General features: G+C 38.6%; 1 protein-coding gene across 13 annotated transcripts in view; it reads left to right on the forward strand.

The window, feature by feature from the left end:
• Positions 1-25973, forward strand: part of Cadps2 (calcium dependent secretion activator 2) — a 542247-nt gene that overhangs the window by 313139 nt on the left and 203135 nt on the right. The gene's annotated exons all lie outside the window — the stretch shown is intronic.

Consider the following 25973-nt stretch of genomic DNA (forward strand, 5'->3'; position numbering starts at 1 on the left):
AGATTTAGGATCTAGGGGGTTTAACCGAGGTAAACGTAATGCCTGTGAGTGTCCAGATTGGCCTGGCCCTAAGATAGCATAGAAGTCCCTTAGATTGTTGTAAAGCACAGGTGGCATTACTCCTAAGAGCGGGTTTTATGGTCTGAAAGTAATGCTCAAGATTTAGGGAAAAGAGCCTTGGATAAATACAAAACATAAATTCTGGGAGAAAGGGGCAGAGCCTGTGCCATCAGACAGCAAAGAATCACCAGGTTGTAAAGCTACATCATCCCTGGCAGTCCAGGAAGAGCCCCTATGCACCTCATTTCATTAAAGAGGTGATCTGTGTGTTTAACTTTCCTGGCTTCTCTGGTGCTTATCTGTGTGCACAAGGCATTTTTGCCCTCTACATTTCTAAAGGCAAAACTACATCCTGGTATCTCACTCTGCCACTGCAAGGGGAGTTCTGCACAAGCAGACACTCTAACAGAAGCTAAGATAAATTAGCTGAGGCATCTTGGCCTCAGGTCCTAGAATAGAGTTGGGTAATTTTCTATATGATGCTTCATCAAGGAGATCAAATTCTAGTTAAACCTGAAATGGCTTCAGCAAGAGTACTAGGTGGAGGAACGCCTGTACTGTCTTGACCTGTCATATAAAGTATACAGATGTATAGAAAAACATATTGGGAAATAGACTTTATAATCCAGATATGGTGGTATGTAGGTAATAGTGGACTCACCTGGTTTCTGGATCTGTAGAAATGGTTAAACTATCATAGAATATATGAAAGCTAAAGAGTGGATCAGATATAACCCAGAAGGCTATGCATATGTTCGGGGAGGGATGTGAGTGTTCACCTACTATAACAGTGAAAACTAAATCAGTCCTGGAGGAGACTATGGATGGAAACCCAGGAGGTGAAGAGCTTTTCACCTAAGGATTGCAATGGTGTAACACAACTGTCATCACTGCTAATGAGCAGGGACAGTTGGAGGGACTTCACCAGACATCCATTATGGCTCTTCTGTGACTGTTTGGTACAAGATTTAAATATTCCAAATGTCTGCCTTCCATCTAGCTATATACATGAAAACCTGATTTCACCTGAAGCTTAACTAGTCATTTTCTGAGGTACTTCCTAAATAGATTTTAGTTTACTCAATTACATTTGAAAAAGAAATTGGGAAGCTAACCCTTTGCCTTACAGCTTCTAGCATATACTGAAGCAATAATACATAAGGAGGAGTGAGGTTTGCAGCATTTGTTTGGGACTGAATTATGTTCTATCAATAATTTATCCTAAAATGAATAATTAACAGATGAGTAATGAATAATACAACTAAAAGATAAGCCAACCTTGAAAGAGAAATTAATTCATCTTCAGACAATGGCACACTTGTTGGTGTTAGTTAAGTGAATTAAACACTAAGTGGAGAGTTTCAGAATTCCACCTTCAGAGCATGTCAGATTTTCACATTGATTCTCTGATGTGTTGAACCTACGAACCTGTTCTCTTTTTTAGTAGTATAGAAAACACATAATCTTTTTTTCTTTTTTGTGAGGACTCTTAACATGCATTGTTTTATTTTTCCCCTCAGACAGCCCATGGATTGACCCCAATTAGAGTGGGTTTGTGCTCATTTTTTGTAGGGACGCATGCCTATGCATGTACTTGTGGAGGCTGGAAGTCAATTAGAGTATTTTTTCTGCTTTGCACCTTATATTCTTTTAAGACAGGGTCTCTAACTGAACCTAGAACTCTCCATTTCAGCCAGACTAACCGGCCATTGAACTCTGGCTTTCTACCTGTCTATAACCTCCCCTGGTGCTAGGGTTACAAATACTCCATCACAAACAGTTTACTCAGTGAGCCATCTCTCAAGCCCCCTAGTTAGCAGTGTTTGCTCTATATTGTATATATATATATTCCCCACTATATTGTAATTTTTTAAATCTTGTTTGAATATCCCTATTGTGTGTAGTCAAGGGTATGTATAAATATGAATACTGGTGATGGAAATGAGATTTGCATACTCCATAGAAATTTACAGGAAAAGTTATAAATAGTAAGTGGTGTTTGGTTTTTAAATGTTGTATTTAAAACTGTTTTTTTATATATAGAAAATAAAATGCATCTGAGCCAAAGCTCCTGCTCCTGATAGCTAAACACTCTGTAACTACACCTTATTGTCTTTTTAAAGCAGGACTAACTATGTACAAATGAAAAAATATATTTCAATTTGTGAAAAATAAGTCTAATTGTGACACCATTCTTTTAAAACCACATTGGATATTATATAAAAACATTATTAGAAACGTGATAGATTCATCTGTTCTTTTGGACTATTTTCTAGACTGTAGAAACTTCTCTAAGACAAACCACTGAATGAATCATCAGCTAGATTTTCAATGATTAGCGTTCACTCTGATCTCTTTGCTTTTGTACATAGCTGAAGCATCTAAGTGTCCTAGAATAAATGGATGATACTTTAGCGAAGCCTAGTGGCTAAGCAGCAGTATTAACCGGAATACTCAAAAATACTATCCTCGTCTATGTGCAATGTTTTCCAAATTCACAGGTTCTTTCCTTAAGAAAAGGAAGGTAAGGTAAGATGGACCTAACAAAATACATGACTGACTATTACAACAGCTAAAGCTATGACCGAAAAGGAGAAAACCTGTCACATCTACGTGGAAACATTGAACAGTGATAAGAAGTCTGTATAAAGCTGATTGCTTCTCTCATAAAAATGAATAGAAATCTCTTGATTATATACCTGGAGAAGAATTTTATCTCAGTTAACTGGCCAGATAAAAATCTCAGCCATATGTTCTGGAGTTTCTCTTTGTGTAGAGTCATAATTGATTTCTTCTGTGTTTGTGGATTATAAAGACAGTTTGTAATATTTTAAAATTTTCACTAACAATATTATCCACTTTAATCTACACCATAAATCTGCATATGACACTGGGCTTATTTCTAGCCAGGGGAGGCAATAGCTCAGCTTCCGACAGAAATAAAACAAGATAAAAACCTTCCCTGCTCTGATCTCATGTCTACCAGGACTCCGGCCTGCCCAGCACTCCATGCTTATTCAGAGGAAAAGCAGTTAGGCCCTCAGACTGTGACGTCACATCTCAGTGCACATTTAACATGCAAACATCATATTTGCTCAAAGTGAAGTGGGTGCCGTCTGTTGGCATCGTGTTACCTCTTTCTGACTTAGATGTGTGACCTTCAGCTGGTCCAGAGGACAGCAGCACGATGTCTAGGTTGGCTTGGTGGGTCCAGACCTTTCAGAAAGCATTAGTCTTCTATCTTTTATTTGCCAGAGGAAATTGATTTCTCATTGTAAACCTACTTTTAGTACAAATATTTCTATAATCTCCTTTATAGCATAGCCATATTTGCCTTCTTACCTTCACCTAAATTTATATAGAGATCTATTTGTCTTCCCAGATCAAATGCCTTAGTCTGGATTCTTCTGATTCCATACATATCTTACTGCTTGTCATATCCCTGGAACTTCCAACCAAGTGTTGGCTGGGCTTTCAAGCATAGATTGACTTCCTTGTCTATATATAGTCTCCTAAGAGATGTATTGTGGTCCTCAATAAGTAGTAGAGCCATCACATTTAATATGATAGAGGGGATATGCTAAAGGGCCAGTTTCTTTTTCCAAATACCTTCAATATTCATAACATCTTCTACATACTAAATCATTAAGAACCTGTAGTTAGAGTTTTCCTGCCTGGCCCAGTCAGGACAAATCTCTCTTACCCGCCAGTCCCATAGTCGCTCAGACCCAACCAAGAAAGCACACAGAAACTTATATTGCTTACAAACTGTATGGCCGAGGCAGGCTGCTTGTTATCTACTTCTATCTTAAATTAACCCATTTCTGTTAATCTATACTTTGCCACATGGCTTGTGGCTTACCAGTGTCTTTACATGTTGCTTTTCATGGTGGCGGCTGGCGGTGTCTCTCCCCAGTCTTCTACTTCCCAGAATTCTCTTCTCTCTTGTCCCACCTATACTTCCTGCCTGGCCACTGGCCAATCAGAACTTTATTTACACAAAGCGATATCCACAGCACTTCCCCTTTTCTTTTTTTTTTTAAGGAAGGTTTTAACTTTTACATAGTACAATTACATATAACAAAACAATTATCAAGCAAGAATTATAGTTACAATATTAAAGAAGATATCCTATCTATCTTATATTTGTGAGTCTAAAGTTTTATATCTAACTTATCTTGTATCATAACTGAGGAAATTATAACTATCTAGTCTTCAACCACATCAAAGACCTCAGAAGGATATAATATTACCTGAGATCCAGGAGAAGGATGCAAGCATTTTTCAGGAGCCTTATAAGAGTAGACAGAGACAGCTGGCAGCCTGGACAGTCACCTAATGTTCCTTTGTAGAGTTGGGGCATTTGTCTTCAGCCTATAGGGCTAGAGTCTCTTGATCACTTCTCTCAGTGTCCTGTAGAATGTCTGGCAGTTTCCTCTGTGAATCAGGAACCTGAAGGACCATTTTGTTGAGCAAAGTTTAGTAGTCATCTTTCTATGGGTCCTTCATGTCTAGTCGATCAAGCAGTCCAGGCAAGAACAGTTTCTTGCCCAAATGGCTATTTTTGCAAAGGTGAAGATAAGATATGAAGTGTCTTTAATGCCCATCCTCCTCTCTGAAGTAAATTGGTGCTGCCAGGAGCAGACATGTCTCACTGTCCAGAAAGTCTAAATTTTAAAAGTATTTTAAATGCCATATTCTGTAGGTCTTTGAAGTATTTGAAGATTACCTATCTATCTGAAATATCTCTATGTATACCTAGAAGACTTAACTAACATGGCTATGAGTATGATTATCATAGATGACTAATTATTAATCTATTTTTAATTATCCATTTCAATTTAAAATGAACTATACAAACACAATACCTTAAACATGAATAGAAATATATACATAGTATAACAAAATTAACTTTAAGTTTGTATCAATAGACTAATATCTATACCAATGTAAAACATTTTAAACGAGTTGTTGCTCTTTAGAAGTAAGTTCCTCAATCTACCCTTTCATCCTATTATATCTGTATCATATCCCCTTTTCTTCTTTAGAAAGAGAACTCATTTATAATCAAACTGCTTTAAAGAAAAATATTGGTTTTTCTCTGTCCCACACCAGAGGGCTCTTCTGATTTGGGACATAAGAATCTCTTAACCTTTTTCTTTAACAATATGTCTGGGTTTAGAGAAGGAGTGAGCCAATTCCATCTGCAAAGCCAGCTTGATAATTTTGGGAATGTGGGCGTAGTTTCTCTTACTACTTCCTGCTGGAGGGGGGCGCTGTATCTTATGGGTATACAAAGAAAATTTTAGGATTATAGAGTAGTCCATTAGGGTGAACCTCTGAGCCAGTTGCCTTGAAACCATTCTGGATGTTGGATCATCTGGGCCATGGTGTCATTGGAGACCTTTCAGGTGGTCTTGGCTGATCAAACCTGATGTATCCTAATGTGGATCAAATCCATAGCCTCTGGCTTTCTGTGGAAACAAAAGCAGAGACTCTTTTCCAAAGCAACATATCCTTATATCCAAATTTTGAAGTCAAGGTACCTTTAAAATTTACATATTTGTTTTACTCAACAGCTTTTATGATCAAATCTTTCTCTGCAGTTAGAAATCCCAAAGACAAGACAAACCAGATTCTCTGTGTAATATCCATCTCTGTAAGACTGAAATGCCGCTGTGGCTGCTGGCTCCACCCACCTCTGCTTCCCAACATGGCAGTGGTACAGTTTACCGCCAGCTCTGGGTCTGGAGCCATGTGTACCATCAACTATCAGAAGCAGTTCTATCAAAGCAGTGCATAGCCCAGAAACCCCCCCCCCTTTTTTTTAACTAGCAAAGGCTAAATCCACCGTGCAGCAGAGTAAAGTGTCACTTGTAGACTCCTCATTCCCGCCACACTGCAGGTCAGACGCACACGCCAGGAACCCGCCACAGTAGCTCAAACCGGCAGGCTGCCGCTAACTTGAGAGAGACAACTAGGAAGCTGTTTTTAGCTCTGTTTTAGAATCTTTTTTCTCAGGTTTTAGGTGGAAATTCTTGCCAACACGTTGGGCGCCATTTGTAGTTAGAGTTTTCCTGCCTGGCCCAGTCAGGACAAATCTCTCTTACCCGCCAGTCCCATAGTTGCTCAGACCCAACCAAGAAAGCACACAGAAACTTATATTGCTTACAAACTGTATGGCCGAGGCAGGCTGCTTGTTATCTACTTCTATCTTAAATTAACCCATTTCTGTTAATCTATACTTTGCCACATGGCTTGTGGCTTACCGATGTCTTTACATGTTGCTTTTCATGGTGGCGGCTGGCGGTGTCTCTCCCCAGTCTTCTACTTCCCAGAATTCTCTTCTCTCTTGTCCCGCCTATACTTCCTGCCTGGCCACTGGCCAATCAGAACTTTATTTACACAAAGCGATATCCACAGCAAGAACCGTCTTTTCACTTTTTTAGGATTTAGTAACAATTACGCAGCAGTGGTAGAAACCTTCCAGTGGTCACTGAGGCAGTCATTAAACCAAATGCTTTAGTTTGTTGTGCTCTCCTGCTTTCCTCTGATAGAGTGTTAGACTCTCAGACTCAAAGTTCATCTTTTCATTATTTTATTTAAGGTTCTTCCTCAGGAGGAGGAACACATTGACATCCACGATATTCTGTTTTATTCAACAAATAAGTATCCCCTTCTCAGACACCCTTTTCATAAATATATGAACATATAAACTGCTTTTCAGGAAAGAGAATTAAATTAGAATACTATCTGATATTTTTTCTTTTTTTTTGGGGGGGGGGGTGGTTCGAGACAGGGTTTCTCTGTGTAGCTTTGCGCCTTTCCTGGGGACTCACTTGGTAGCCCAGACTGGCCTCGAACTCACAGAGATCAGCCTGCCTCTGCCTCCTGAGTGCTGGGATTAAAGGCGTGCATTACCACCGCCCAGCTTTAAATAAATCTTTTTTTTTTTTTTTTTTTGAGCTGAGGACCAAACCCAGGGCCTTGTGCTTGCTAGGCAAGTGCTCTACCATTGAGCTAAATCCCCAACCATTCTTTAATTTCTTTTAAAAAGCACTTGTATATAGTTACAGGTCATTTTAATTAATGTGAGATTTTTTAAGTGAATTTATTTAGGAATTCTATGTATTAAATGTTATAAACATTAATGAACAGAATTATAGTGAAATTGCTTTCATTTTTGTTTGTTTTTGGAAACAGGTTTTCTCTGTGTAGCCCTGGCTATCCTGAAACTCACTTTGTAGACCAGGCTGGCCTGGAGCACACAGAGATCCACTTGCCTCTGCCTCTGGAGTACTAGGATTAAAGGTGTGTGCTACCACACCCAGCTGCTTTCATTTTCTAAATTAAAGCCTTACTATACAAAAGTTTGTGGTGTACAGTGACATAGTATCTGGAAGTTTGGAAGTATTAATAATTGTCAATAAAATAAAAGCCTTTGGTTTATTTAATGCCAAAGCATTGTGGGAGATGTAGAAAGCCTTTAGACTTTAAATATTTGCATTTTGTCAGGCATCTGGTATGTGTATGTATGTGCATGGTTAGCAGAAGGATGACAATACAATACTACTTATGTAGAGTCCAAAGTAGGTCTGGATCCAAGACACTTGGGGTTCATATTTCAATTCTGCCACTAACTTGGGTAAGCTTGGACATCAGTTTTGGGCTTTAGTTTCATTGTTTTCAGATAATGACAGTATACCAGAGGATCTGAAAGACTCCTTGTGCCCAGAGATTTATGATGCAGTAAGTTCTTTTTTTTTGTCTCTTATAAGCACATGCTCCACATATTCCATGGCCATCTGATGTACAGGGGATACAGAGGGCTCTGGTAGAGCAAGTTAAATGAGGTACCTTGGGAAGAGAGGAGCAGTTTGGGAATTTGAGTCCTCGTGAGACAAAGACAGGAAACATGAAGATTATCTTCCATAAGGCTATGAAAAGGTTTTTATTATGTAAGATTAACTTTGAAAAGGCATGCTATGCAATTGACTATACTCTCAATATTAAGAATGAATACCCATGAACTTTAGAAAGATATTACCCTGAACGTAACAGAGCAATCAAACAAAACTGGTGGTGAAATTTTCTCCTCTTGCTTTTGTAGATTTTCTGTGATGTACTCACATATTTCTGTTATATAGTGAAAGAATAGTTATCAAACTAAAAAATTATTTAAATCAGTTTGTTAAAAATCTAAGAAATTTGTTTGAGAATATTCCTGGTTGTAAGCCTAGTGTACCTAGACATTTAATGTTTAAGAGGGTTTCTCGGCCAAGCAACATGAATCTTACAATTAGCCTAGGGAGTCTGGGAAATGCATAAACTTCTCCCTAACTCAGTTTTCCCCAAAGCAAAATGGAAATCATGGAAGAAGCAACCTCAAAAAAGGACAAGCAGTAGCTAATATGAAATACATTAAGGGAGTGCTGGGCTAGTTTGCAGTGTTCCAAATATCATAGCTATTGCCAGACCCTAAAGATGGGAGCTTACGTAGATACACAAGTAAAAGAAAGGGGAAAAACATTAAAATTTAAGGTGTGAAATGGAACATTTTATAAATTCCCCCAGCCTCTAGCCCTTCTCCCTTAATTCCTCTTGATGGCTGTACCATGGGAGGGCTGGACTGCCAGCTGCAGGGCCTCTAGTCACATGCTTCTTCTTTTAAGCAACATCCTGGGCTTGCTAATTCATCTTGATGTTCCTTCCATTTTGGAAATTTATTTCTTCCCCCAAACCCGTCCCCTTTCTGTTTTTTGATCCTCCTTACATTCACTCACTCATTCATTTAAATGACCAAAACTTATGTGTTAAACTGTTGTTAAATACAATTTTAAAATGTGCACACACTGTTAAATGGCTATCATGGTAATTCACATATGTTTTAATCTCCATATCACTTTCATGATAAGAACACTTAAATTTATGGCCATTTTCATAAATACATTATGTTTAACTCTATGTATTAATCTTTAAAGTTTTAAAATTTGTCCAGTTGCATGATACATGATCCTCACTAGCTTTTCATGCCCAGTATGTTAGTTTTAACTTCATCTCCAGTATTTTTTCTGTTGTATCTTCTAGTTTTTAAAGTCCTTCATTTAAGAAGGGATGCATAAGCCTGAGCAGCTTCCTCAACACTTACTGGCTAGGCGACCCTTGTTTTGTTGTTACCATGGCACCAAAGACATTCACGTAATTGAATATTCTAATTTTATAATGTAAATATTTTATGAAAATAATCACTGAGAAATATTAGCACTGCTGTGATTAGGTCTCCAAAGCCCTTTGCCATTGCTGGTGCTGTAGTGCTGACCCTGGTTTGCTCTCTCTTCCAGGAGGCCCTAGAAGAATCAGTGTCTACAGAGGCCTTCCCTGTCCCAACTCCACTGCAGTGTATCCCTTTTCTCCCAGCTTGCTCTCCTTGAACTGGCTTTGTTAGATTTTTTTAAGCTGTCTACTGTCTGATGTGGTACTAAATGTTCATATAAGAAACTTAAAAAAATTTTAAAAATGCATATATATATATATATATATATATATATATATAATTAAGTAAATAAAAATTTAAATATCTGGGAGCTGGGAAGATGGCTCAATGCTGCAGAAACATGAGGAATTGGGTTTAGATCCCCAACATTTACATTAAAAAAAAAAAAACAGGCAGGGTAGTATGTGTCTATTATCCTAGCACTAGGGAGACACAGATGCTTGGAGTCCCTTATCCAGTCACCACAGCCAAACTGAAAAGCTCCATGTTCAATGAGAGACCCTGTCTCAAAAAATAAGGTTGAGAGCTATCATAGGGGACATCTAGCATCAAGCTTTACACCTATACGCACTCAAACACACAATATATGATAGATAGATAGATAGATAGATAATAAGTAGACAGACACATAAATACATACTTACATAGATGGATAGATAGATAGCATATCTTAACATTCATCCTAGGATTATCTATGTCCTTAAGGGTGTGACATTAATAATCATTGTATTAATCAGTACTTCACCGGATAACCAAAATAAGACAGTACAAATTGTTCTGATTTAAAAAAAATTAGTTTACCACTTTTAGAAAAGCGAATGTCTTTTTGGTGTTTCTACCTTTTTATGTAACATGTCTAAATTTTTAAAACTTTCTTTACACTACATTTGGCCTACCCAGTTCTGAGTAGAAGGGGGTGGTGACGGTGGTCTTTTTTTTTTTTTTTTTTTTTAAATCACGTTTTCATCAGATGATCCATGTAAAGCAGCAAAGATTTGCCTTCCAAATCAGAATCTGTCACTGTAGTATCAACAACCAGGAAGTTGTCTGCCTGGACAGCTAGAATTTGCTCTGACTGTTTCAAGGATTTTGACGTCTGTTCTCTTCCAACAGACTATAATCCTGAGAAACCTCTGGTGGGAAGCATAGCCATTCCGTATTTGACTAATGGAGCAGCACATTAAGGACGTGCAACACAATTCATGTGGTCTGTATGCACTGTGAAGGAGCAGAGGCCCTCCTCTCACTGTGCTGAGGGTCTTTCCAGCCTGTAAAGTCAGGACTCCTGGGTATCCTACCCTCTGCTCTCATCCTGTAAAGAAATACAGATCCCACTCAGGAAACAAATGCTACCAAGAGTGAGCTTGGAAGCCCTAGCTAGATTAGTTATATTTAAAAACACAACTAATAAAAAATAATGGAACTAACTCGCCTACTTGCAAGTCCTGCTTTTTTTAAGATATCGTAATGTCTTGTGTGAAGTACTAAGAGTACTAACCTTAAAGTCTATCAAGTAGTCTAATACAGTTTGGCCTGACTTATTACCCATAATGCATTATAAAAATGACTACCTGCATTAAGCTCAGTTCTGTTTATTGGTATATAGTTACTACTGTCATGAACTTTCAAAGTTCTACCTTTTAGGTTTCTGTTTGTAGTGAAAGGACATTCTTTTAGCCAGAACTGTTAACATCAGCCAAAATGATCAGCTTGTCTCTCCTGGAACTTTTTATTTATTTGGTGATGTTTCTCCCTCCCACTTAACCAGTCTAATCTCATGCTAGGTGTCCTGTTTTCTTGCAATAACACATAGATGCCAAGCAAGATAGTTTGTTTCTCTACAGTTAATCTAATCTTCCTCTTGTGTTGAGTCTCAGCTAACTGGAATGTATTTCCTACCCCCTCCCTCTGGTTCTGAAGGAGTAGCTGGGTCCATTTTACATCCTAGCAATCTACAGCTCTGGCCCTTACTTCTACCTCAAGGTCTCTTACTCTGTGACAGTATAGAATTTGAACCAAAAGGCATGGGACAGAAGCTCGCTCCCTGCCCTAGATGCTATCCTTGACTCTGGCAGCCAGTCTTTTCTACCTCATCTTTGTTTCTGCACTTCCAAAGGCACCAAAAGAATAGCTATCTCATCTTTTTGTAACTGTTGGGGCCCTCCTTATCTATTAGACCACTTCTGACTGAGTCAACCATCTCTGCTCTGGGCTGTATCAAAGATGACAGTGAAAGTACAAAGTTGTTTCTCTTTTTAAGTGGTGTGTTGATTGCATAGTGAGCCCAATAATTGCACCCCTGACTGCGTGCTTCCTGCTTGGTCCCCTCTGACCTTGGTCTCCAGCATATGTTTTATTGTGACCCTGGAGTGAGTATCAAATTTGACTTTTGCATTTCCACTTCCTGTGTTCTCTTCTTTACTGTGAGGATGAACAGTAAGGAGCAAAGCAGAATCATCCTGGTTGTCCTGGCCAAGATCTCAGACATATGATTGAACCCAGACCAAATAAACAGAGCCAGTGACATAGGCTGTAGCTGACCATAGTCCATAATGGGGTCAGGCCAAGCCCAGATCTGTAGAACTGCTCAGTCACCTGCAGACTTGTAAGAAAGATTAAATGATTTTTTTCAAATCACTGGAGTTTTGGCTGGTGTATGTAAGAAAGCCTAACATAGTGTGCATGCGCTCTTGTAGCTATATATTCTCACTTTTTCCACTCTTTTTGTTTATTGGATTTCCATTAACCGTTACTCTTGGTGCATGGTATATGCCACAGTGATTAATAACTTCAAAATATATATCACCTTTCCTATATTGTACATACTGTAATTTGTTCATTTCATCTAAAAGGCATTTAGATCATTTCCAGTTTATTCTGTCACAGACGGTGCCCATTAGCATTATGTGAATTTTTCCAGATACATTTGTGCATAGCTTCTCTTAAGTATGTTCCTAGGAGGAAAATTATGAGGCATAGGGAAATGTGAATACCTAGCTTCACAATATAATACTATAGGTTTTCAAGATTTATCAATAGTTGTATCCATACACATTTCCTCAGTCACATCCCTTTGCCCTTCCCTATTTGGGCTTTTGCCATATATTATTTTCATTTATACTTAAATTTTCCCATGTCTTATTGTAGATTTCTTTTCTCCCCATCGCTGGGTTCATGGCTGAGATACCTCCAACAATAGACAGATTAGCAAAACAAAGACATACAATGTTTTACATAGCATAGAAGCCTTTGAAAGTAGAATCCAGAGGAACAAGGGGTAAAGTACTTTTTCTGGAAAGTCATACAACAGTAAAAGTGGAGAGTAAAAGATTATGATCTGGTAATAATAAACTGTCAGGGGAGACTTAGCAAAGTCTCTCTGTTCAAATTCATCTGTGTCTTAGGAGATAAGGAGATCCATTCACTCCAGGTATAGGAAGGATATCTCTGGATTAAAGTTTTTATGATATTGTTTATAGGAAGTTCAGAGAATTCTTTCATGGCTCAAGGTTCATAGAAAATGTGGGAAGCAAAGGTACCAATGACCTCTCACTTGTGTGGTTTCCTCTAATACCATGGTGTCATACTTTGATGTACTATCTAGGATTCTGTCTTGTCCAATTTTCTTAAGGTCAGGAATTTTGCCTCTTATAGTAGTATCCCTTTGTTCACAAACTTCAGAAAATAATAATTGCAAATTACTGACGGGTAATTAGTTTATTTGGATCTACTTTCAAACGAAAGAGATGATATAAAAATATGCTGATACTCTCTGTTTCACACTTGCTCAGGCATCCAAAATCTGTGGTTACAAAACCCTAAGCACCTTCTGTGATTGAATTCCAGCTATCAGTGTACTGTCTCAGGTCTAGACAATGTTAGCTCCTGGTTGGCTATCCAGACACTGAATATGTGTTCTGGATAGTCATTTTGAGAACCTCATGGTTTATCACTGATTATTAAGAGAAACAAATATCTGACATATGCGAAAAGCAAGGACAGAAAGATGGTCAAAGCTGAGTGATCGGATATATGTGCTTTGATATAAACGATAAATACCAATGTAGAAGAGCTCCCTGGATAAAGAAAATCAAGAGTGCCCGAGGTGACTGACACACTGAAATCCGTCAGGCAGTCACAGTAAAGCAGCGGGATGTTGAGACTGAGAAAACTGTAAAGTATAGCATAAGGTCATCACACCCAATGATAACTCCACTCCCACTGGACAGCATATGCCCCTTTCTTCTATGAGATACAAACTGCCAGGTGTTTAGCTTTTACTTGACTTTAAGCAAGGTTGTTACATAGAATAGAACCTCATTATGTTTTCAAAACTTACCCTGAGTTAGAAACAAATATGTGTTATTCCCTGAAGGATTTAGTCATCAGCTTACTTGCATATCTGAAAGAAACAGGGTTAGTGTGGTTGTATTGGCATACGTGAATAATAAATTGTATTGAGACAGAAGGGAAACTCACTTATTCAGATTCAAAATTAAAGCTATAATCACTGATTTCCAAAGGTTGCTGTGTTCTACATGAGTTATTATTACTAAAATGTTGATTATTTTGTCTGGTACATAATAATTAATTTTAGTTATTATCAACTTGAAATAGTCATTTAAATAACTTAGAAGCTAAAATCCTTTTAAAATTGTATTACTACTACTGAGTACTACTCAGCAGAGAAAAAACAATGACATCATGAGGCTTGCAGGCAAATGGATGGATATAGAAAAAAATCATCCTGAGTAAGGTAACCCAGACTCAGAAGGACAAACATGGTATGTACTCACTCATAGGAGGATACTAGATGTAAAACAAAGATGACTAGACTGCTACACAACTCCAGGGAGGCTACCTAGAAAACAGGACCCTAGGAAAGACCCGGGGATCACCCAATGACAGAGAAATGGATGAGATCTACATGAACAACCTGGACAACAGTGGGAGTAATGAAAGGCAAGGTTTGAGGGAAAGAAAGCTTAGGAGAGCAGGAGATCCCAGCTGGATCAAGAACAGAAAGGGAGAATCAGGAATAACAGACCATGATAAATGAAGACCACATGAGAACAGGAATAGGCAGAGTGCTGGAGAGGTCCCCAGAAATCCACAATGATACATCCTCTGTAGATTGCTGGCAATGTTGGAGAGAAAGCCTGATCTGACCTAGTCTGGTGATCAGATGGCCAAACATCCTAACTGTCGTGCTGGAACTCTCATCCAATAACTGATGGAAGTGGATGCAGAGATCCTCAGCCAGGCCCCAGGTGGAGCTCCAGGTATCTAATTGTCAAGAAAGAGGAGGGACTGTAAGAGTGTGAATTGTTGAGACCAAGATTGCAAAAAGCACAGGGACAAATATCCAAACGAATGGAAGCACATGAATTATGAACCAAAGGCTGTGCAGCCACCAGCTGGATCAGGCCCTCTGGATAAGTGAGACAGTTGAGTGGCTTGGACTGTTTGGGAGGCATCCAGGCTGTGGGAACCAGACCTGTCCTTAGTGCATGAGCTGGCTGTTTGGAACCTTGGGCTTACACAGGGACACATGCTCAGTCTGGAAGGAGGGGACTGGACCTGCCTGTACTGAATCCACCAGGTTTAAATGAATCCGCAGGGGAGTCTTGGCCCTGGAGGAGATGGGAATAGAGGGGAGGGGCTGGGGGGAAGGTGGGGGCAGGGATGGGAGGGGGGAGGACAGCAGAACCCATGGCTGATATGTAAAATTAAAACACAAATTAAAAAAGTAAGATAAAATAAAATAAAATTGTATTATTTGTATGAAGGTAGTGCGGGTATATGATGTGGTAGTAGGGTACACATGCCATGTCACATGAGAGGTCAAAGAGTCACGTTGTTGAGTGAGTCTCTTCTTTCACATTTGATTGAGTTTCTAGATTCAGATTCAGGATTTTATGCTTACTTAGTAAATACTTTACCCACAAAGCCATCCAGCTGGGCCTTGGGTTGTATTTTTTTTTTAATGTATCTTTTTTATTCTTCTCTTATATAATACATGCCTACCATGGTTTCCCCTCCTGTGCTCGTGCCAGCCTCCCTCCGGCTTCTGCTCTTCCCCAGATCTGCTCCTCCTCCATTTCCCTTCAGAAAAGCACAGACCTCCCAGACATGTCAACTGAACACTGCCTGACAAGATAAAATAAGACCAGGCACAAACCATCATGTCCGGACTGGACGGGGCAACTCACTAGGAGGAAAGGGTCACAGGAACAGGCAAAAGAGTCAGAGACACCCCCACTCCCAGTGTCAGGAGTCCCACAAGAACCCCCAGACAGCCATAACATATATGCAGAGGACCTAGCGCAGACCCATGCAGGCTTCAGTTTCTGTGAGCCCCTATGAGCCCTGCTTAGTTGATTCTGTAGGCCGCCTTTCTCCTGGTGTTCTCCACCCTCTGGCTCTTACTGCTCTTCCTTCTCTCTCCTCTGTAGGGTTCCCTGAGCTCCAAGGGGAGGGACAGAATGGAGATTTCATTTGGGCTGGCTCTCCACCTAATGTGTGGCTGTGGGTCTCTGAGTCTGCTCCCAGCAGCTCCTGGAGGAAGCCTCTCTAATGATTGGGCAAAGCACTGATCTGAACAGACGGAGGCCACTGTGGCCTCTGGTCGAGCACGGAGGGGGTCTCTGCCTGAGTCAGAGGCTGGGACACATGATAAGGAGCGGAGGGAGAACTTTGTTTTTATTTTATATTATTCAAATATATCCTGTATAACTCTAATATTTCCTTCTTATTCTTATATGTTATTTGGATTATTTATTCCTTACACATAAATCTAAAATTATCAGAGAAACATGAAAAGATAATACAAATCACATTAAAATATCACTTCAAAATTACACTTAGGTATAGAATAGTTTAAAATGTACATATCTTTGTCCTCTGCCTTTGCATGTATCTGTTAATTTAACATGATTTTTCTTTGCAGCAATTTTACACTTTATTTTCAGCACTGATATTTCTGCCAGCATTAAGCACTCTCCATGTGTTTATTGTTCTATTACAGTCATGGGAGTAAATGGTTAAAAATTATTTCCTAATTAAAATTGTCCCTATATCTTACATTTCTACTAAATCAATTGGTTGTAATAAATCATATAATGTGAAAAATTGAACTTTGTGAAACAGAGCACAAATTGCATTAATGATTGATAGGTAATGAGAGTCAAATGAAAAAATTATTAGGCAAGGAGTAGAAAGTGTTTATCCTGCAACCAAATACCCAGTGAATGGATTAGAGCTGTGATCATGCCTTTAATGTTTCCCGTGGTAATTGTCAGGAAGAGGTATGAAGAATCGTGGGACCTCAATAATATGCCTTGCCATTTTAATTGCTAAGAGAAGCAAAGGAATCTTAATTGCTTGGAGATGCATTACTAATTAAAGTGTCACTCTACATTCAGGCTGAAATAATTAGTTTGACTATTTGTAGGAGCTGAGATATAAATTTAGTTCCAAATTTAGGAACCTACCCACAACAGACTTTGTTAAAATGATTTATGGTTAAGAAAGGTTAACAATCATGAAATTTTAAATGTTACTTTAATTTTGTACAATTTAAATTTCATTGGATTATTGAACTTGAAAGAATGGAGTTCACAGTATTTTAAAACTTAGTGTGTTTTTATTCAATTTGTATATAGCACTACGTTAAATTCCTAAAATGCCTTAAAGATTTCTGGGATGTAGTTAATTTTTCATGACTTTATTTCAACATTTATTACAGTTTGGAAATATGCTGCTCTAGAAATAAATACATCAACATAGTTACAACATATTATATGGATCCCAAGCTGTATCAGTAATACACAGCAACCTTTACAAATGTCATCATATTCAGTGGACTTTAAACATTCTAGCTAAAATTTCCATTTTTCTAAAGTTAATTAAATCCCACTAAAATATTTTAAGGAGTAAAATTGGAAAAATAAAGAAATAAGATATCAAGTATGACTTGACACATTTGGGCATGTGGTTAACAAAGGCCATCGGCTGGGGTTTCATAAAGAAATGGAGAGATGGATCCACAGATAAGGGCTAGTCTTCCAGAAGACCCAGGTTCCATTCCCAGTAACCACATGGCAGCTCATAACTGTCTGTAACTCCAGTTCCAGCAGAGTCAATGCCCTCTTCTGGCTTCTGTGTACATCAAGCATACATGTGGTACACAGACATGCATGTAGGCTACAGATTAAAAATATATATATTAAAGATGTACTAGAAAAAATGAAAAACATAAAAATGAACAAATCCCTTTTTTTCCACATGGTTATTACATAAAAATGCAGTGGAGTCTCCTGGGTAAGATGTACATTTAAAAGCTACAAAGTTGTGAATAATCAACTTCTACTACTACTTTCTCCACAACGGTATTTATTATAGAAGATACTGATAGCTTTGTCCTGGTTGCCTTAATTTGTTTCCTTAGGAAGAGGAGAGCAGAATAAAATGCTCACCCTCCTCATGTTATAGTGCATGGTTACCTTTATTTGACTTAAACATTGTATTCTTCATCTCAAAGTCTACTCTGTTCATGTAGCTATCCAGTCTTCCAGTCTGAGGTGGACAGTATACCTTTGAATGTTTTACATCTGAATAAAATAAGTAGCCTTCCTTTGTTTACTGCAGTATGTGCTTTAAATTGAGGTACTTTATGCTATAGACGTTCAACTTTCTTTTCCGTAAACATCGAGTATTTGAATCCTGTGTTTGTTTTCTCTTAAACATCTGTACATCTGTACATGCATTCGAGCATGGTGCTTGTAGTCTGGGACTTCCTCTGTCTTGTTACCCTTCTGCTCTCAAATGTGCTCGGGATAATGGAAGTACAGCTTACAGTACAGTTTCTATAAACATTCTGATAGGTCTTGGGAAACCTGAGTTATTTTTACTAACATGAAATAGCCTTTAAAAACAAGATTTTTAAATTGCCATGAAATCTTTGCCAGGTTTCAAATGCACTTAAGGTTGTCTTCAGTAACAAGATGGAATTTCCATCTAATGTAAGAATATGCAGTAGATATTAACAGAAGAATTGGAACGATTTCGCTTTTTTCCTGTTAAAGTCATGTGGACACACTGGAAAACTTCTTTGACAAAAGTGTTTAAAAATAAAACATGTATTCGTTACCTGGTAGACACAGCACAATTTTAGAGTAATCCTCTATTATATTACATTACAATATACAAATACTCTTATTTACTAGCAAAGTGTTGTAGTGTGTGACTATATCTATGACATCAAAACAAAGCAGAACAAATACATAAAATGTATTGAAGTTCAAAGAACTTTATATTCTTGTTCAGATTGTTCAACTTTGTGCTAAATGTTATCGTAGCAACTTACAGGTAGGATTCTTGAAACAGAAAGGAATTGAGTCATATCTAGCTAGTAAGCGGCCATGATTTGATGTGACTGTCTGATTCCAGAGTTTGTTGGCTGAATCATTAGGCTGCCCTGCCTCGTCCTACCCAGAGCTCTTCTTCTGCATTGATTCCCATTAGGAATTCACAGTGCTCACATGCTGCCAAAGACCAGGCCAGCCAAATACCCACATGAAGAAACTTGGTGGAATTCATGAGAAATAGAGCAGTGAGAATTACAGGAATCAAGAAAATATGCACTGCACAAAGAATCCCACAATATCTGTTTTCTAAGCAGTCTGATTTCAACACACATCTGTGGCTGAATCTGGCCCATGTGGTCATCGGTCTGCAGCCCTTGGTTTACAGAGACAGAACCTCCACTCCACAGTCCCCAGGAAGCTCACTGGCTCCCACAGACTGACAAGCGGCATTTATTTTTTAATGAATAAGGAAGCTTAGATGGTCATGCATTTTGAAATTGCTTTCGTTGAAATAAGAGACTAGAAGGAATTAAAAGTAATGTGCTCTTGAAAAATTCCTCTTTATTAAAATAATGAAGCCCCCCAGTGATGTTCACTGCCAAGCAGTCAGATGATCTTTCTGTTGTCTCTTCTGTGGTTATCTGACTTTTAGGTTTCTGAGACATGCCTGTATTAAATATCTAGTAACAGACTACAAACGCTAAATAGTAGTATCTTGATTTAAAATAAAATAATTTTTATGTGAGCCTGGTATTTATTCTTTATCTCAGGATTGTTTCAGTTTTTAACGTGTTGAATGTCTTAATTCTTATTTACATCTTAAGATTGTGATTTAGTGAGTAATGAATGAAAAGCAAATTGACACAATGTCTTCTAGGTAAATACATATGCTTGGCCCCTTCACTGTAGTTACTTTGTCAAAACAGCAGTTGTACACTGTGTCAGGGGTATTGTTGAATTTGGTTTGGCATGTTGAAAGCTAGGAGGAATATTTACCTTACTACAAAAGCAAACGCTTTTGATTGTTTAAATGTATGATTAGGAAACAAAATCCTCCTGTTAAAGCGCTCTAGAGTTTAGATAAAAATCAAAAATCATCCATCGTAGCAAATTCAAGGACAGTAAATAAAATTGAGATCAGTGAATGTTCAAACTCCTAAATCAGTGGCAAATTAGGTAACACCCAAGGGCTGGAGATGTGAATATTACATAATGAGGATAATAAAGGAGTTGAATGTGGTGTGCCTCAGCCGCGTGTTAGGAGCTAATTCAAGTAGGAATGCTTTGCAGTCGTTTGTCGGCTGAGATGCATGTGTTCGGCTAAATGGGAATCTTGGACGTTCTCTCATACACCCCATTATTTGTAATTGAACACCTGATTTCTATCATGCAACAAATTAACATCTGCACTGGATCTGTCTTTTATGCATATGGATATAGTGATTAGAATTTTGCAGATAGACAGATACTTGAAAACAAAAAGACAACATTGTGAAACACTTCCAGCCATAATTTTTGATTACATATTGAGAATCGTTTAATTATCTTACTCCATTTAATTAGCCCCTCTATTTAGGTCAATTGCTTTTTTTATTAGCATGACATGTTAGCAATTTGTTAATTGGCATGAAATAACATGAGACTTTCTTGGGCTTCGTATGAGAAGTGCATGTGTATAAGCAAGCTAAGGAAAACAAGAAGAGGTAAGTGTGTCCTTTAGCCACCGTCTAGCATTTGCTGTGACCACTCCCTTTTGAATTTCTGTCATTGTATTTTCCAGGATGGGTTTGTTGGTGTGAAGGACTAGAAATTTCAAGACCATGGTTACACATTTAATATACAAGAGCTTTTCTAAACAGTGGAGCCTGGTGAAAAGTGAAGAGACAGATAATCAATCCTAGTTGAAGGCAGATAGACACAAGAATATAAATATTTAGCCAAGCATTTTTTTTTTTTGCAATTATTTTTTTAAAGAGTCTAGTCAATGTCAAACCTGGAAGTGTCGAGTGTCTCTGGCTGGTGCTGCTGCACTTTTCGTTCAGTTCTAGCGGTTTGGAGTGTTGTTGTTTGTTTTCTTTTCTTTTCTTGTTTCGTTGATTGATTATTTCTTGAGACAGGGTCTTGGTTTGTAGCTCAATTTGGTCTCAGAATCACAGTTTAGCTCTTTGTATCTCAGGTTGGCCTTGAACTCCTTTTTCTTCCTCCTGCACTTCCAGAAAGCTGTAATTATGTGTCTGCCACCCCATAATGCTAATTGAAGTCAGTGCTTTATGTTACAAATTATTTTACTTACAGTAAAGATATTGATTATACCTAGGAATAAATTGCGTTTTTGTCCAAAGAATTCTTCAAGAATTTGGCACAGATGGACAACTATTAGTTCACTGCATTGGGAAGTGGGTGCGTAGCCGCAATACATGAAAACTCCTCACATTCTACCTACTATTTAAGTGTGAGTCATTTTCTTTTTGAACCCCCAGTTGATTATACTACCATAGCATCATAATTTTTCGGGCAGTTTGGTGAAGAAAATAGAGGAGTGTAGTAGCATTGCTCACTCTGTTTACTTCCTGATATTTCCCAGAGTACAGTTACCTCGTACCTCAGAACATTCAAGAGTTTAGTGAGGTTTGGGGATCAAAGGCCCTCGTGTTCATGTTTTATAAGTAAAATAATGAGGACAAAGGTGGTGAAACATTTTTAAATTATTTGTGAAGAACTAAAAGACATGTAATTATTTAATTTGCACTGCATATATTCTGGGCAAAGCCCCAAGTCGAGCATTGTGGCATAATACAATTCACGATATATCTAAGTCTGCAGTTGTTTTCTTTCTTGTTGGAAATGTTTTCATCCACTTGGGGGCACTGTCATCAAATTTAAGGGAGGAAAAAAAAGAAAAAATTGTTTTGATTTATTTCAGTTAGAAAAGTTACCCATTGTTCTAGCTATAAAACTAATTATGTACTGTTAGATAAAATGCCTTTTAAATATATCGAGGTAGCTGAGGTTTTTAAATTTCTGATTAGGTATAAATTAAAACAGTGATTTTCACACTGCACTCTCCAGAGCTGTAACAACAGCCGCCTGCCAAGCCTTGGTCATACATATTCTCAGGCCTGTTCTCGGGCCTTTGGAATCTAAGGCTCCTGGTACCTGCCAGCCCGATATTTCACAAGCTTTCCTTGAAAGATGACATTTGGCAGCCAATACATTGGAACAAATTCTGAAAAACTTCTTGGTGTTTAGCTTACAATATATGCTTTAAATAGTGTGAAAATTGCTGACTTTTTAGAAAAAATCCTAGTGGTTTTAATATATAGAATCTGAAGGCAAGCCAATTCCCCTGTTCATACATACACAATTGGATCTGTATGAGCTACAGTAGGTATGGGTAGTCATCACCCTCCCCCAAACTCCCCTTCAAAAACTATAATCAAGTAAATTTTGAGACAAACCTTTTGTTTTCTGTTATGTAGATAAATTAACCAGTTATTTATAAAACCTCTCTCCTTGTGATGGTGTCAGAGACCATCAAGGAGTTCATGATAACGCTTCTAGCAATGTTCCCTAACATCTCTGGACTATAATTACACTCATCAAAAGGCCTACTATATGGGTTGGTAAAATGATAAAGGTTCAGGTCATTGGAAAACCAAGCAGAACTTCTATTTCCTATTAGGAAAGCACAAGTGAAGTAGAGAGCTAGCAGAATCTTGACTGTGACAGCCACACTAAGGCAGAGCACTACTCTCCGTCTCTTTAATAAACAGACGATTCGGTTGCTCTATTAAAAAGAGTTCATCTAAACTGTTGAGAGAGAAGAATACCATTGCTCTCAGAGAAGAACCCCACACCTCCAGTTTTAGGAGGGGAGCCATCTCGAAGCCGAGACCACGGAGCTGGAACTTGAATTCTGCACTCCCACCTGGCAGTGTATTGTCTCACAGTGACATTTCCTGGGACTCAGTGGAGCATCTCTGTCATCTCTGTCTTTCACTGTGGATTCTCTTTGAGGGGGTTAAAGTACAAAACTCCTCTTGAGTCTTCATGGGGAGAGGAGACAAATGAGGAAGTGATCCTTCAGGTGATATAAGGAGTACTAGGTAAGCTTGCTACATTTCCAGAAGATTCTGAGCTGTTTTCTGACTTGTGGTGCTGTGTGCTTCACTGGAGATGGCTGACTTTAGAAGTCACTTTGGGGGCTTTTCCTCGTGTGTACTGCTTTGTCTACATACATTTCCCTGTCTTGACATCCACCTGTCTTCATGTACCAAAACGTTTCACAATGGGCCAATCCACCTAGCACAGGGTGCACATTACTCCAGGGTACAAAGGATGGAGTTGTTCCTGTTCAGATACCAGAACATTCTGATGAGATATTGCTTGCTGGATTCTGTACACGTAAGAGGTAAAAGCTTGCATGAAGATAAATGCTGATTTATGTCCAAGAGCCAGCGTCTGTACCTCCCCCTTTAACCATGACACTAAAGTGAATCTTAAACAAAATCACAAACTGTATTACTATGTGCTAGTCAATACTTAAGGGCAGTCCTCAGCACAGGTTTTATAATATTAAAAGTAGAAGTTGATTGTAAAATATAGATGTATCATCTGGAGGAATAAATTGTACCTACCTTATGAAATTGATGTAGCAACTAAATAAAACATGTGAAGTGTAAAAGCACAGACCACTGTTGGCCATTCAGTAAATCAGTTGTCTAAGAAGTGTATTATGAGGAAAGCAAGGTGACTACATTGAGAATAGTCTCTTGGTGTATCGGCACAGCCTGCAGACTTCAGAATGCACTCTACTATAAAGTGGTCGTTGTTTTACTTACTTTCTTATCAGATTTTAACTTTCAGGCAGAGAAAGGCCTAGTTTACTGGAACTCACATGAAATAAAGTTAATTTGGGTATAACTGGAAACTTTAAACATTCATGTTACTTATCTGTGTGTTTGTGTGCCTACATGCATCATGTGAATGAAGGGACCCAGTGAGGCTAGAGGGCATCAGGTCCCTGTAACTAAACGTACAAGCCTCTTGATCCTGGTTGCTGGGAATCAAACCCAGGGCCCTCTGCAAGAGCAATAAGAGCTGTAAGAACTGAACCATCTCTCTAGACCTGAAAAATGGTCTAATTTCTAACCTCAATTTTACTATAGTTCCTTATTGCTTTTTTAAAGAGTTTCTGGATTTTTTATTTGATTATTAAGCATAACAATTAAATTTCCTGGCAGTCTCCTTCGTAAAAACCTCCATGCTAATGTATCACTACTTTTCATATTACCTTTGGCTTTATATTGATGTTAATGATTACTGTATCTTCTGTTCTGGTGTAGCACAAATATTAAATTATCACTAGAAACAGTGACACAAAAATATATTTACAGTAGCTGAAGAAAGTTTGTTGTCTAGCCCATTTTCCTTTATTCCTACAGCAAAGGAAGTGAGAGAGAGACAGAGAGACAGAGACAGAGATAGAGAGAGAAAGACCTTCAATGAATTGAAGATTCCTTGGTTTTAGTAAATATCGGCAACAATGTCAGCATTGTTACCTCCCTCCCTGCCTCCTACTAAAAAGCAGATGAAGTGGGAAACTATACTTGGGGATAAATTTTGATGCCAATCTTTAAGGAGACTTGCCATTCTATTTTCTAAGGGAAGAGTAGCATGTATTCTTTAATGAAAACTAAAGTAACTAACTAAACAAAACTGGGCTGTGACTCCAGGAAGAGAAGATGGAGAAAGACATTTATAGGCCATCATCTGCCAAGAACTGACTCTCACTGCTTTTCATTAGTATTAATTAAGACAAATCTGTAGTTACCATCAGATTACCTTAAAATCTTTTCTGTGAAGTTATCTTGATCCTCCACAAATTCATGTGATACAGTTCAAAATATTTGTCCCTAGCTTCATATAAGAGAGGAGGTAGTTTTGCTCATGTTTAACAATTCTAAAGTTAGGACCCAATATACCTTTTTTTATTTAAACAACAGTTTTTTCATTTATTTTATATAGGGTCTGCAGTTTCCTCTCCCTCCTGTCCTCCCAGTTTCTCCCCTCTACCCACCCCCACTTCCCATCTACCCTCCCCTCCACTCCTCCTCCTCCTCCATTCAGAAAGGAGCAGGCAGGCCAGGCGGTGGTGGTACACGCCTTTAATCCCAGCACTCAGGAAGCAGAGCCAGGTGGATCTCTATGAGTTTGAGGCACAAAGCTACACAGAGAAACCCTGTCTCAGAGAGAGAGAGAGAGAGAGAGAGAGAGAGAGAGAGAGAGAGAGAGAGAGAGAGAGAGAGGAGCAGGCCTCCCATGGGCTTGAACAAAGCATGGCACATCAAGTTGAGGCAGGACCAAGCTCCTCCCCCTGCATCAAGGCTGGGCAAGGTAATCCAGCATGGGGAACAAGTTACCCAAACCCAGCTAAGTGCCAAGGACAGGTCCTGATCTCACTGCTAGGAGCCTTACAAAGAGACAAAACTACACAACTGTCACAGGCATGCAGAGGGCCTAGATCAGTCCCATCATGGCTCCCTAACTCTTGGTCCAGAGTCCATGAGCTCCCATGAGCTCAGGTCAGCTGTCTCTGTGGGTTCCCCCATCATGACCCCTGTGGCTTTTGCAATCCCTCCTCACTTTTTCAGCAAGACTCCCAGAGCTCAACCCAGTGCTTGGCTGTGGGTCACTGCATCTGCTTCCATCAATTACTGGATAAAGTATCTCTGAAAAAAGGATATTCACCAATCTGGTTATAGTAGATTGGCCAGTTCAGGCACCCTCTCCACTATTGCTAGGAGTCTTAGCTGGGGTTATCCTTGTGGATTCCTGGGTGTTTCCCTGGCACCCAGTATACCTTATAAAAAATAATGAAATAAATTTTTACTTATCTTTATACCATCACCTACATTTGTTGTGTAGGTGTTGGAGGTTCAACTTAGAGCCTCACTCAAGCCGCTAAGTTACACACTCAGTCCAGACTGTGTGTTTCTTTCTCTTTATATCCATTTTAACCTATGAATATATGGTTCCATTGAGATGAAAATACTGAGCTACTTGAACTACTGTATGTTAGTATTCTTGGGAAAAGGCACTGACTCCTTATATACATTTCCTTCAAAATTAAAGGAGGAAAGAACAGATTTTGTGATAAAGTTGAATTTTAAGAGGAATGACTTCAAGGGCATCTTTGATAGCAGCTCCTTAGATCACTTAACAAAAGGAATGAGATGTGTCCAGTAGATGGCGCAAGCACTCCCCACAAA

This window comes from Onychomys torridus, chromosome 3 (genome assembly GCF_903995425.1).
Source record: "Onychomys torridus chromosome 3, mOncTor1.1, whole genome shotgun sequence".
NCBI lineage: Eukaryota > Metazoa > Chordata > Mammalia > Rodentia > Cricetidae > Onychomys > Onychomys torridus.